This window comes from Chrysemys picta, chromosome 11, assembly GCF_011386835.1.
Source record: "Chrysemys picta bellii isolate R12L10 chromosome 11, ASM1138683v2, whole genome shotgun sequence".
NCBI classification, from domain to species: Eukaryota; Metazoa; Chordata; order Testudines; family Emydidae; genus Chrysemys; species Chrysemys picta.
This window is the reverse complement of record NC_088801.1, coordinates 49,347,584-49,360,353: the sequence shown is the minus strand read 5'-3', so window position 1 is coordinate 49,360,353 and position 12,770 is coordinate 49,347,584. Positions and strand designations below refer to the sequence as shown.

The window sequence follows — 12,770 nt, the reverse complement described above, 5'->3', positions numbered from 1 at the left end:
CCCAGTGTCTTGTTTATTTCTGCTTGCATTGGCCAGAAATTTAGCATATCAATTCTTAGTTTGAGTGTGTTTGTTTAAAAAGACATACATTGATCATACTTTATTCTCGAACAATTCTCACCTTGATTTAAGACCTCTGCAACACTTAGACGCAAGTGAGGCAGATGGCCGTTAAAGTCCCAATCCTGCAAATACTTATCTCATGAGTATCTTTACATAGCTGTGTGGTTTCATTCAATTCAATGGCACTACTTGTGTGTGAGAGTTAGCAGGATTGGAGTCTAAAATGTTTGAGCTCCCATTTGTTTTGGATTACGGCATCGTCATTTACATTTTCAAAATATCTGTTGATTTGGGAAGCCTACAGTTTTGGATGGCCAGTTTAGTACACCTTAAAGAGGCTTGATATTTTGAGGACAAGTCATCAGCACCTCAAAAAGTCACGTCCCAGTTCCAAAATCTATTGACATTAGTGGAAAGACTTACATTAACCTCAGTGAGCTTTTACTCAAGCTCTAAACTTGTATGTTCTCAAGAATTCTCAAGCCGGGCAACCAAAAATTAACATTTCTGAGATCACTAGACACTTTGGAAAATGTAGGTCTGAATTCTGTCCAGCACTGATCCACATAGCCAATTTTATTTTATTTTACCTTGATATTTTCTCTCGCACTCATGCAATTTCAATTTTATTTTATTTTTTGCAACTGAAAAAAAAAAAAGTGAGACAGGAACAACCTGGTAGTTTTAATTTAATATTTGTCTTCAAGTGGAGATTTGATTCTGATCTTTAACATAATTTTATTCTTTCAATATTAAACTATTTCTGGGTATATCTTCTTAGCACTTAACAGTCAAATGCCTAGAGCAACATACAGTGCTGTCATCTGTAGAAAGGATTCTGTCAGAGACGGTCAGGTCACTGAGCTAGTAAGAATGCAGCTATTGTCCTACATTCTTTGTTTATGAGTAAAGATTTAGGTTGGTTTATTTATCTGGAACTTGTTTTAAACTGGGAAAAGAATGAATATTTTCAGATTCACTTCAAGGCACTAGTTTATCTGGATGGCAAGTTTCAACAGATCTCAGTGAAGGTGAAAGTAAACTAGCTTTCACTAGGAACAATACATTTGGATACCACATGAAACATGTCAGTGTTCAGGCTGCCTCCAGTTCTTGTCTGGGAATATAAGAGGAGCTTGCTTTCTGGGGGTGTGCTATTTGAGAAAGAAAGAAATTTAATACTACTAAATGCAGGCGGGGTCAGAGTGATGTAACAGGAAGCTCTGATGTTTCCTTTCTGCTGCTGATCACTTACAATCTGACAACCCTTCCAATTCTCCTCAGAGCAACCCCCCTCTCCACAGAAGACCAGAGTAACCTCTTACATTAGGATCATCAGGCTCTGATAAACTGGATTATACCCAGATTGCAGGATCAGATTGTAGGTCTCTTATCATTCTCCACCTTGCTGGGGGGAGGAGGAAGAATCACACTCTTTCATAAATTGAAAGGCAAAAATCAAATTGAGATCCAAGAATTTATTTGAATTTTTTTCTAAAGGAACTGTGTTTGGTGAGTACAGATTAAAACAGATTTATTGTATTATTAAAGAAGAATGACATCCCTGGGGTATCTGAATGTATTTATCAAAATGGATATTAATATTATAAGGAGGAACTGCTTGTTTTTTTAACCTGATCATGTTGGTAATCTGCAGAGGTAGAGCTATAAGAAAAAAAAGTCTTGGTTTATGTTTTTTAGTGAACAAATGCTGAGCTGATTTTATAATTGATAGTGTTAAAATATTTAACAAATTAATCAAAAGTTGGATTGGTAAAAAGGATGATACAAACAAGACCCCCAAGTCAGCACTTAAAGGGTTCTTTCACAAATCCTAATATTAGCTGATCAGGTTTCAGTATTTGCATCTGGAGAGGATTAGGGTTTTACTGGTTGGGAAATAGTCCTTAAAACTAATTCAGAACAACTGAGGTTCTTTCAAGAGAGGAAGAATTAAGTGATAAAAGCAGATCAGTTTTCTTTACTTGATTTTCTTCTCCTCCCACTGTCATTGTTATTATACAGGAGACAGAGATTACATTTAAATTAGACCAGAATGACTCCTTGCTGCTTTATAACAGAATTTAAAAGGGTTTTGTCATTTTTAAGGAAAAACTAATTTTAGTTTGTCAGGTTTTGGTGAGGTTTCCCCCCCCCTTCTTTTTTTCAAGGTTTTCTTTCTCTACCAAATGTGTGTGGGGCAGGGGGAAGAATGGGGTGTTGTCGGGGGGGGGAGGGGTTGGTTTTGTTTTGGTTTTGGGTTTTTTTTTTTTTTGGTGTTTTAGTTTTTCCTTCTGTGTTGACCAGTTTTAAAAAATGTTTCCTCCTTTCCCCAACTTATTAAACCATTGCAGTGTGGAAAACTGGAAATGTATGATTGGAGTGGGTACATTTTAGTATAAAGGGTTAAGCTGATGCTAAAGTTTGGTATCTATCTTGTTTGCCCTAGAGAGGATTAAACTTTCTAATTTAGAAGTAGTATTTCCTGTCTGTATCCATGAAGCCACATTCCTATGATAGTTACCTTTGTTAGTCAATTGCATGTGTGTGTAAGTATGATGGGGGGGGGGAAGCTGATGTCACGGATCATTAGATGGAAACCCTCCATGAAAATGTATGTTACTACGGGAAATCTATGTTGAGAAATAATATTGGCGACAGTGTACATATGAGATACAAATGAGACATTGTCCTGCAATAATTCAGTTAGCCCCTGCTAATACTGGAAAATCATAGAAGCGTCTGCGTTGTTACTATCTTACCTTAATACATTCACATTTAATACCTGGGGCCAGGCTCTACTCTCATTTACCGCAGAATATCTTCACATATCATGGAACCTAGTCACTCATTTGCAACTATGGGGGATTTAACAATTAAGAATGATGCTTTATAAATGGCTGAGTTATGCTCTCAGCTACACTGCCTCTAAATCTAGAAGAAGTGGGCTGTAGTCCACGAAAGCTTATGCTCTAATAAATTTGTTAGTCTCTAAGGTGCCACAAGTCCTCCTGTTCTTCTTTTTGCGGATACAGACTAACACGGCTGCTACTCTGAAACCTTTCTAAATCTAGAGTAATTCCATTGAAATCAAAGGAGTTACACTAATCTAGATCAGCATGACTGATAGTAGGCTTTATTGGCTGTATCTTTTCTTTAAAGTCATGATTTTCAACCTTTTTTCATTTGCGTATCCCTAAAAATCTTCAACTGGAGGTACAGAGCTCTTTGGAAATCTATTGTCTGCATATATAGTTCAATTCTGTTCAGTCCGGTTTTAGTTTTGTCTTTCGCAGACCCCTTGGACATAGTCTGCAGACCCCTGTTGAAAACTACTACTTTAAAGATCACACAGAAATCAGCAGGATGAGGGAGGATGTGTTCTGCTGTATGTTGTGTATTACTACATATATATTTTCCATGTGTGATTAATGTAGCAGTTCAGACATGGTAATGCTATCTATTTTAGGCACCGTGTTTTAGCCAGTTACTGTATTGATACAGTATTCTCTGAAGAATCTCATATGATTCTGCTTCCACTGAGGTCAAACTCTCAGTGATCTGAGGATCAATCCCAAACTCTTTATCTTGCTTTGGCAATAGGTGTGGGGCAAAAGGCATTTAGTGTTGATAAAATCAAACAATAAAAAAAACAGAAATCAGTTCTAATGTTGTTTTAATTAACTGAATACTAGAAATAATTGCCTTCAACAACTGTTTCCGCTAAATGGTTTAGACTCCAATCTTTCCCAAGCTTAACTTTGCTCAAGTGAGTAGTACCAGAGACTTCAACTGGACTCCTCACACTTGCAACATTAAGCATGTGTGTAAGTGTTTACAGGAGCAAGGCCCTAATCTAACATTATTAGCCTATTTTTATACGTGACAACCAACCAGTGATGCTGAGCAGTTTGGCTCAAATGATCTGATGTACAAAAGAAAAGTATTAAGTATACCTGATTACAAACCATGGGTCTGACCAAATTTAGGACCAAATTCTGTGGTACTCAACATCCTGATTCTCCCAGGCTTATTCAAGCTGTGATACCTTGCTCGGTGATTCAACCCAAACACACACTGACCCTCAGCAGGCAAAACTCCCATTGACTTCAGTGGAAGTTCTGCTCAATTTTCAGAAATGCAAGATTTGTCCCAACAAACAATTTTTTTTTTCTGATTTGGCACAACAAATAAAGTCCTAGCCCCACTGAAGTCCACTGACCAGCATTTCACCAAAGGTGTGCATGTTATGTTATAGTTAGTTTTAGTTTTGTGTTGAGGAATTAACTGCATCACAGATATCAGGATGTACACCTTTTTCTTTTTTTCCTGACAGGCTGCTGATAGACATTTTTTAGTAATTTCAAAAAATTTTGATATTGATTATTCATTTTAAGTCTGGAAGTATTGAGTAAACTTCAGTGGGGGTTAGATTCTGCCATGCTTATGCCTGGTGAGCAATACCTGATTCTCTGAAGAGTTCCATTGATTTCAGTGGGACTGCTCATGGAGTAAATTACTACTCGACATGAGTAAAGGTTTCTGAATCCGAATAGCAGGAAATAAAGAATAAAACCGGCCTGTCCTGCCAATATTTGCTCAGATTAGATCTTGCAAATGCAAGTTGTTCCATTGCCTGCTGTAGAACTACTCGGGTGTGAGGCTTCTGTAGGACTGGGCCCACAAAACTTTCATAAATCACAAAGGCAAACTTATTTGAATACTTCAGTAACTCCCTCTAAGAAAATACCGAACCCAGTCTGTTTCCAATATTAAAGTATATGCAGTGATATTAAAAATATATTTCTAGTAAGTTTTATAGTAAATATTAAAGATGCCTTGTGCTACTTTATGAGCAATTTCAATGAAAAGTTAGTTTCTACATTTCTGTAGGCTACTTAACTTAAGCTTTCTTTAAGAAGTTGTTCTCTTCAGTGCATTTGTTTAGTTTTCTTGGTTTTAGTAGTAAAATTCCTTCTATGCATACTGTTTAGCTGTCATTTATGAATGTATACAGAATACTGGAATAAAGTCACAGCCCAAATTCACCTCTGCTGTAAAAGCATGTATAATAGCTTGTCATTGGTGGCGCATCAACTTGAGATCAAAAAGTGTAATTGATTAAGAGGTATGCTTATTGAAAACACCTTCCCTAGGCTTAGTTTCTCAGTTAGGAGGGGAAATGTTTAAGACTTTAATGTATAACGTGCCAGAATGTTGGAATTTATTCTAGCATAGCATTGATTTTAGGAACAAGTGAATAATTCTACAACCTTGATTTTTGTCAAGAAAATAGCTTTTAAATGAGAAAAACTTGATAGGTTTTTGTTGTTGTTGTCCACACCATGCTGTTTTTCATTCATGATTTGATTAATGATTTCTTAAATAATCAGAGATATTCTGTTTTAAAAAGATATCATGCAAATTGGATCTAATCCGGTTTGTCCATTCAATTCCTGTGTTCTTCAGAAAAAAAATACAAGGCACAAGGATCAATATTTGAAATTGAATACAGTTCAGTGCCATTCTTGTTTTTATAAACCAGATAAATATGTCCCATTACTGTTCAAACCCCTTTCTCTTTAAATTGTATTTATTTTGGTAGCATCAATTAAAATTCTCTACACTATCTTCTTTGTAGTGAGATATTTTCAGTATAATATATATGTATATATGTACATATATATATATATATACATATACATTACACAGAGAGAAGCAGAAATTAGACCATTCCTTATCTAATTTCTGTTTAGAGAACTGTAAACACTCCAGAATTATAAACATGAATTAAATTAGCTTTCATCAAGTATCTTTGCTTTTGCAGCATTTTCTTTGTTCTATTCTTGAAACACAGGCAGACTTGGAAGAGTTAACTTTTGCATTTTCAATCAAAGTCTTGTTTTCTTATTTCTCATGCATGTCTGCCTTTGGTTCCTCTGGCTTGTTTATGGTGTTTACATTTCCCCAGAAAAGCTATTCTTTTTTCTGCCCTACCTCTGTGCAAACACTTTTAATCATTGCTACAGTATACATTGTCCTGTAGGACTAAAGTGATTTATTTAGAGCCACTTTCCCAGGATATAAGATACAGTTGAAAGTCATTATTTCTAAAGTGAACTAAGCTTTAAAAAACTGGCTTGACTTAAACTAAGTAATGGTTACTGCACCTCAGATGGTATAAATCAGCATATCTCTGTTGAACTTAAAGAAAATGTCCCATTTTACACCAGCTGAGGATCTGTTCCAAGAAATTCAGTTTCCATTGGACATCATTAAACCATACCTGACAAATAAACAACTAATGGAATGTTAGAAGACATCAATTGATACATGGTTAGATCCTGCATGTCTTACTCCAGCAAAGTCCCCCTGAGTTCAGGGAGAATTTTGTCTGAGTAAGGAGTGCAGAATATAGCTTGTATTAGTCAGGCTCAAAATGGAATACCAAGTTCTATGAATTAAACACAGTGATGATAAAACTTTTTTTCTAAAGAATATTCTATAGAGGTTTTTATTTTTAAAGCAATGATCTCTTTAGTGTTTAGTAAATTGTATTTATTCTTAATAGTCTTATTGATACCATAGTAATTAAAACCCTTCTTTCAACATTATCTAGGGCTCTTTAATGCTATTCCACATTTGAAAACTGCAGGAACTGTAGTAGTATGAAATTATATACAATGGAACTCTTTATATTCTTATTTGTCTCTTTTGTGTGTATAATGATGATGGCTGTTATAGAAAATCATTGTAGGTAGTAATTGATTTGAGTGCATTAAGCTGTTGGTTAATCAGTATATTTTGGTGGGTGGAGGGGAGAACCTAACACCACTTAAAATATTGTGCTGGGATCTCCTTTGCAGTTAGATTTGTATTGATATTCATTTTTTTGTGATTTTTAAAAATATTTATTCCCATCTGTCTCTAACTGCCAGTGGATACCTGCTATACACAGAAAAGAAAATTGTTGTACAACCTTATTTTACTATACAAAGAAGTGGGCTGTAGTCCACGAAAGCTTATGCTCTAATAAATTTGTTAGTCTCTAAGGTGCCACAAGTACTCCTGTTCTTTTCAGGGATGATCATGCAGCCTTCTGTATAATGGGGATATCCACCCTTCTGTTCATTTAATCCAGCAGGTGTCACTCTGGAGTCTAAAAGTGAGAAATATTTTAGAAACTAGTATGAATCTGAGATTTGGGGGCAGAATGTACAATTGAAAAATGATCCCTTTATCAGGCATTTTCCAAGATGATTTCTCAAGCATGACATTTTGCATCTTAGGTTATTTTGTTTTGCGATATACTCATCTTGCCAGTGTTCAGTATCCCTTCAGAATTTTGAAATCATGATAAAATACAACTGTAGATCTGCATCTGGTGCAGGATGAGAAATTTCAACCCCAAAGCTCAGTTTTGAGTCAGGGAAGGTATTGGAACCAGCTTTGTTTCTAATATTACTAATAGCTTCTGTGAGAATATACTATTTGTACTTATTTTACAGTAAGTTCCAGAAGTTTTCCTTGCAAACCCAAATTCTCATTTTAGTCAGTCGGAAGGTCAGTCGCACAAGTGACACATTTGCAGTTACTCTGAGCCTAGTAAGATGCTTTGCAGTAGGTTATCATGAACATGTGTTTACTGAGACAATCCGTACATTGTTTTCTATTTGATTTTTGCTCAAAATGACATAATAGCTTGTATAGTTATGGCTCTTTCATTGTAAAAATATTTTGAGTAGAGGAACTTTTACACATTCTACCAATTCATTAGAATAAAAAAGGCAACTCCATACTTTTGCAAGTAAAAGAGTCATGTCGGTATGCTGCTGAGATAGTTTGAGGGCTATGTATGATGTGTTCATTATGTTCTGGTGGGTTTTAAGTCAGATGTATAAATTCATATTGCAATGGACAGAAGCACAGTTGTTCTCAATCAGTGCATTGCCAGAAAGAATTCCTTTATGTCTGCTTCTCCTATACTGTATAGATATATTTTCCTGACCATTTCAATTCCTCTCCCCCCCCCCCCCGATTTAAATGATGAAGTTTCATTTTGTGGCTGTTTGTTTCCTTTATGGAGGAGGCTACAGATGTTGTTGTTTATAGTCCATGAACTTAGATGGTGAAGTTATACCCATATGACTGTATAAGGGGTACACACTGAATGGAATGCCTCTCTAGCCTTCTTTGGAAACCTACCCAGCAAATTCTGTGATGCCCTAGTCTACCTATAAGTGAGACCAGAACACACATGATATTAATAAATGGAAAGACTGATGAATCTCAAGGTTAGTTGAAAAGTTCTAAGAACAATTGGCAATACACGTCTGTAGCTTCACTGCAAAGATGCTGTGTCATACACAAGCCCCCTGGCAAAGCGTCCACTGTTCTTTGTGAACAACTCTCAGCTCAGACCTGACAAACTCACTACACCAAACACATGCCTTGCAGGGTATTTATCCATGAAGAGTAACATGTAAGGTATCTATAGAGAGTTCGTAACTTGTCAAGATTCATAAACATTGTGAGATTTATGTATGGGTAACATTTAAGGAATAATATAACTATCCTGAAAATATGCTATATGGACTTGGAGTAAAAGTTAATGACCAGGGAATAATATGTCTTGGTGATGCTCCATCCTAGCAGAAAGGATGGATATCGCAGAGGAATGCTTCAGAGATTCAGGAACTTGGGTGCATCTATTGTTCCCCTGCAAGGTAAAGACTGGGCTGGCATAGTCTGAAAGAGAGTGCTTGAGCGGCTAATGGGCTAGCCACCATGGCACGGGCTTTCTCACTAGAAGTGGGGGTTGACAAGGAGACTCACAGTCCTGGGTACCCACAGAACCATCACAAGCTGTTAAATATCATTCATCTTACACAGTTACAGAACTTGTAACCTCGTTAAACAGTCCTGTTTCCTTTCTCTCCCTACTCTTTTTCCTCTTCAAGCCCCCATCCTGTTCCGTTTTTATTCTGTTCCATTTCCTTTCCTGTGATGAAGTCCAGTGAGTCATTTTGCCAGGCATTAACAGGACAGCTTGACAACACTTCCAAAAGCTTATCCTATATGGGCCCATGTATATGAAACAAACCTCTGCTGTATCCTTCCTTTAAATAAAAGATAAGTGTCTCCTCTTAACACACATCTAGCTGTTGAGGAGAGGAAGCCTTTTCTGCAAATGACTGGTACAATGAAAAGGAGAAATTCACAGCCTTTGCATCCTTCTTGAAAGCCATTCTTGAGAAGAACAGACTTATCTATTGTAACTGTACTAGGATTGCCAACTTTCTAATCGCACAAAACCAAACACCGCTTCCCCGCCCCTTCTCTGAGGTCCCGCCCCCCCCGCTCACTCCATCCCCCCTCCCTCTATCGCTCGCTGTCCCCCACCCTCACTCATTTTCAACAGGTTGGGATGGGGTTGGGGTGCGGGAGGGCTGCAGCTGGGGATGTGGGCTCTGGGGTGGGGCCGGGGTTGAGGGGTTTGGGGTGCAGGAGAGGGCTCCAGGCTGGGGCATGGGGTGTATGGATGGGGGATGAGGGCTCTGGGGTGGTGCGGGCTCTTGGGTGGTGCCAGGGATGAGGGGTCTTGGTGGCGCTTACTATGGCTCTCAGGAAGTGGCCGCCAGGTGCAGGTGCAATCAGGGAAGCTCCATCTGCTGCCCCCCACCCCAAGCACCATCTCAGCATCAGCTTCCCTGATCGCACCTGCGCCTAGGGGCCGCAGGGACGTGCTGGTTGCTTCCGGGAGCTGTGTGGAGTCATGGCAGGTGGAAAGCCTGCCTTAGCCTCATTGCGCCACTGACTGGACTTTTAACAGCCTGGTCAACAATGCTGACCGGAACTAACAGGGTCCCTTTTTGACTGGGCATTCTGGTCAAAAACCGGATGCTTGGCAACCCAAATCTGGACGCGTATGGCAACCAAGATTTTTTAAATCAATTAAAAAATTAAAAAAGCTGTTAGTAGTGGTTGAATGCTTAAAACAAATACGATCAGGAGATGTCAAAGCTCAGGTTCCTCTTTCAATGTTATTTTGGTATGTTCACTTGGCTACTATTTCCTATTTCTCTTGTTAAATGTGGTCTTTATTGTACCATATTACTCTTTACTGGCCCAGTTCAGCACTGCATTTAAGCACATGCTTAAGGCCCATTGATGTCAATCAGAAAAAACATGTGCTTAATGTAGTTTGAGTGCTCTGATTCTCCCCAGTTGTTGCAGAACTCATGCTCATCCATCAGTTACTACTAATGAAGATCTGAAAGCTTCTGTTTCTTTTATCATAATGAGCATGTTATCATGTCTCCTAAGTCATAACAGCCTGATTAATATTGACATTAAAATTAGATGTCAGTACAAAAAATAGAAATGCTGCAAAACTGTCTTAGATCATCCCTATTCTTTTTTTTTTTTTTTAAGAAATAAAACTGTCTATAGAAATAACAAGAAACTGTTGGGGTTGGAAAGCCAAACAAGTAGGCCCTGGGAGCAGTTTCTCCTTTTATTTATTCGTGCTGTCTTATTGTCTTTTGGGGTCCAAGAATTCCCTCAGCACTCTGTCAGTTATTTTCTCCCATTGCAGCAACTTAATTTCTGGCAAAAAGAAGTGTAGAGGGCTGTCTTCAAACCTCATCAGTGTCATTCCTGTATTGGCTAGAGAGGGGCCACTGCAGCATGTTATGAGAGTTCTTTCCCTCCCACAGATGCTGAATGTAGCGCCTCTGCAATACTGCTAGATTCTAGCTGATCAGGGAGCAATCCCGAATCTCTCACTTTGTAGCACTAACCCCTGGGCCAGCTGCCTGACCCTCTATTTTTCTTAAATTATTTCCCAGACACTATAAAAAATATACAGCAAAGAAGAGCTCAATGAGAGCTATTTGTGGACATTCAAGGGCAGAATTTGGCCTATAGGGTTCAGCTGGGCACATTTTATTTAGCGATATGGAGATGACACCAATCTGCTGACATGCTAAGCTTTTTCCAGGAGTCACATTACAACACAGTGAAGGACGTGGCAGTACTTCAGGATCAGTCCGATGGATACCAAAATGACTGTACTCTCCATGGTTGGCAGGTATTCCAGTGTGTGGGGGGTACTGGAACATTTTGAAAGAGTACCAGCGATACAACTGAATTTATACTCGTGGTGTGGAGTCAGGACCCAGAGGTTCTAGATTCAGGAAAGATTTTAGGCCCCATTTCCAATTAATGTTCTCAGCCTACAGGGAGAAATATTATAATCCCAGAAAGATGATCCAGTGTGATAGGACTCGCATTCTAGCAGCTGCCTCTTTCATAACCTTACCTCCTCAGGACAGGATGCCATATTGATAACCACCATCACCACCCCTCCCTAACTCATGTGTTTAACAAAAATCCTCAGTCAGGCCCCCAAAATCCTGAGATTATCCTAAAAATCATGACATTTTATTTTTTTTCCCTAAATTTAACCTAGTTTTGAGCCTTTAGGGTTCATCTGTTCAACTTTTCTCCCCAACTGTATAGGCTAGAAACATTGTGTGGGTGTATATGTATATGAAAGCTCAGAGTCTCACAAGTAGGTGTCTATAGAAGTTGGAGCTTTAATAAAAACACTGAACGTGTGAGAACATCATGAGACGACAAAATCATGAGATCGACAGAACTGAATTTGATAAAAGTATTGAAAATGGGGGAGATTAAACCAAATGAGGGAAATAACAATGACTAATGGAGTGATGGGGGCACGTATGGATCATAGGCTCAAAATACAGTGCTCATAGAAGAGTAGAAAGTTCCTTCTGGACAAATTAATTGAATGGAAGGTCTCTGGCCACCATAGGTTTAAATCCTTGAAGGATCCCTCTGCTCTGCTCATATATTTAGGGCCATCTGTCCAAACTGAACCAAGTACTCCACAGCCCTTCATAAGTTGCTGCCACTTCTTTACATGCACACATGAATAAAATGATGCAGTTGTATATGACATGAGCTCACAGTAGTGTTGTTATATTTATCATGTATGTTGTATTTTAATGTACACAATATTTTAATCCAGCAACAAAACAATTGGAATGAGTTCTGGAGTTTAGCAGATGGTTAATTAGAACACCATGGGCTCCTGTGTTCCTGTTAACTCAAAGTATGTCCGAACAGAGAGAAGGTATGTGAACTTCTATCTAGGCCATTACAAGATTTTAGCAGTCTATTACAGCAATTTTTTATTTAATTACATATAGATTCTAATATGTTAAGGCTGAAGAAAAAAGATCTCGGTGTTTATTAGGTATCTTTGTCTTCCTGGAGATAATAGAACCACATAATGTACAGATGGAAGAGACCTATTAGCTGATCCATTTCATATCAATGCCGGTGAAGGATTCTTCCCTATTTTACATTCATTAGTACAATCAGGCTAAATATGCCAAGTGATGAGGCTTCCATGATGTCTCTTGGGTGTACCATACATTTAGTTGTCATGACAGTTTTCTTGAGATTTAGTCTAGAGTTTTCCTTTCAGCCCTATTCTTTCTAGTCATATACTGCATGTAAATGCAAAATAATTCCTCTCCCTCCTTTAGGTGTTAATGAATATTTAAAAGATGTAATGATATCTACCTTGAATCATCTTGTAAGGCATATTTCTCTTTCCCCAGCCCACCTAGCCCCACAGCAGTTTAGATGGTCCCTTCAATTTTTCTATATTTTTT

At 38.1% G+C, this 12,770-nt stretch overlaps 1 protein-coding gene across 6 annotated transcripts in view; it reads left to right on the top strand.

Annotated features, from left to right (window-relative positions):
* Positions 1 to 1,132: 1,132 nt before the first annotated feature.
* Positions 1,133 to 12,770, top strand: part of CALCRL (calcitonin receptor like receptor) — a 93,775-nt gene continuing 82,137 nt past the window's right edge. For 2 of the 6 annotated variants that reach the window (XM_065561989.1, XM_008172782.4), the window contains exon 1: positions 1,271 to 1,575. The gene's annotated coding sequence lies outside the window, so the exon portion shown is untranslated. Of the gene's footprint in view, positions 1,576 to 12,770 lie in introns of all 6 variants that reach the window. The other 4 variants (XM_042860642.2, XM_065561990.1, XM_008172781.4 and 1 more) reach the window with 3 other exon arrangements.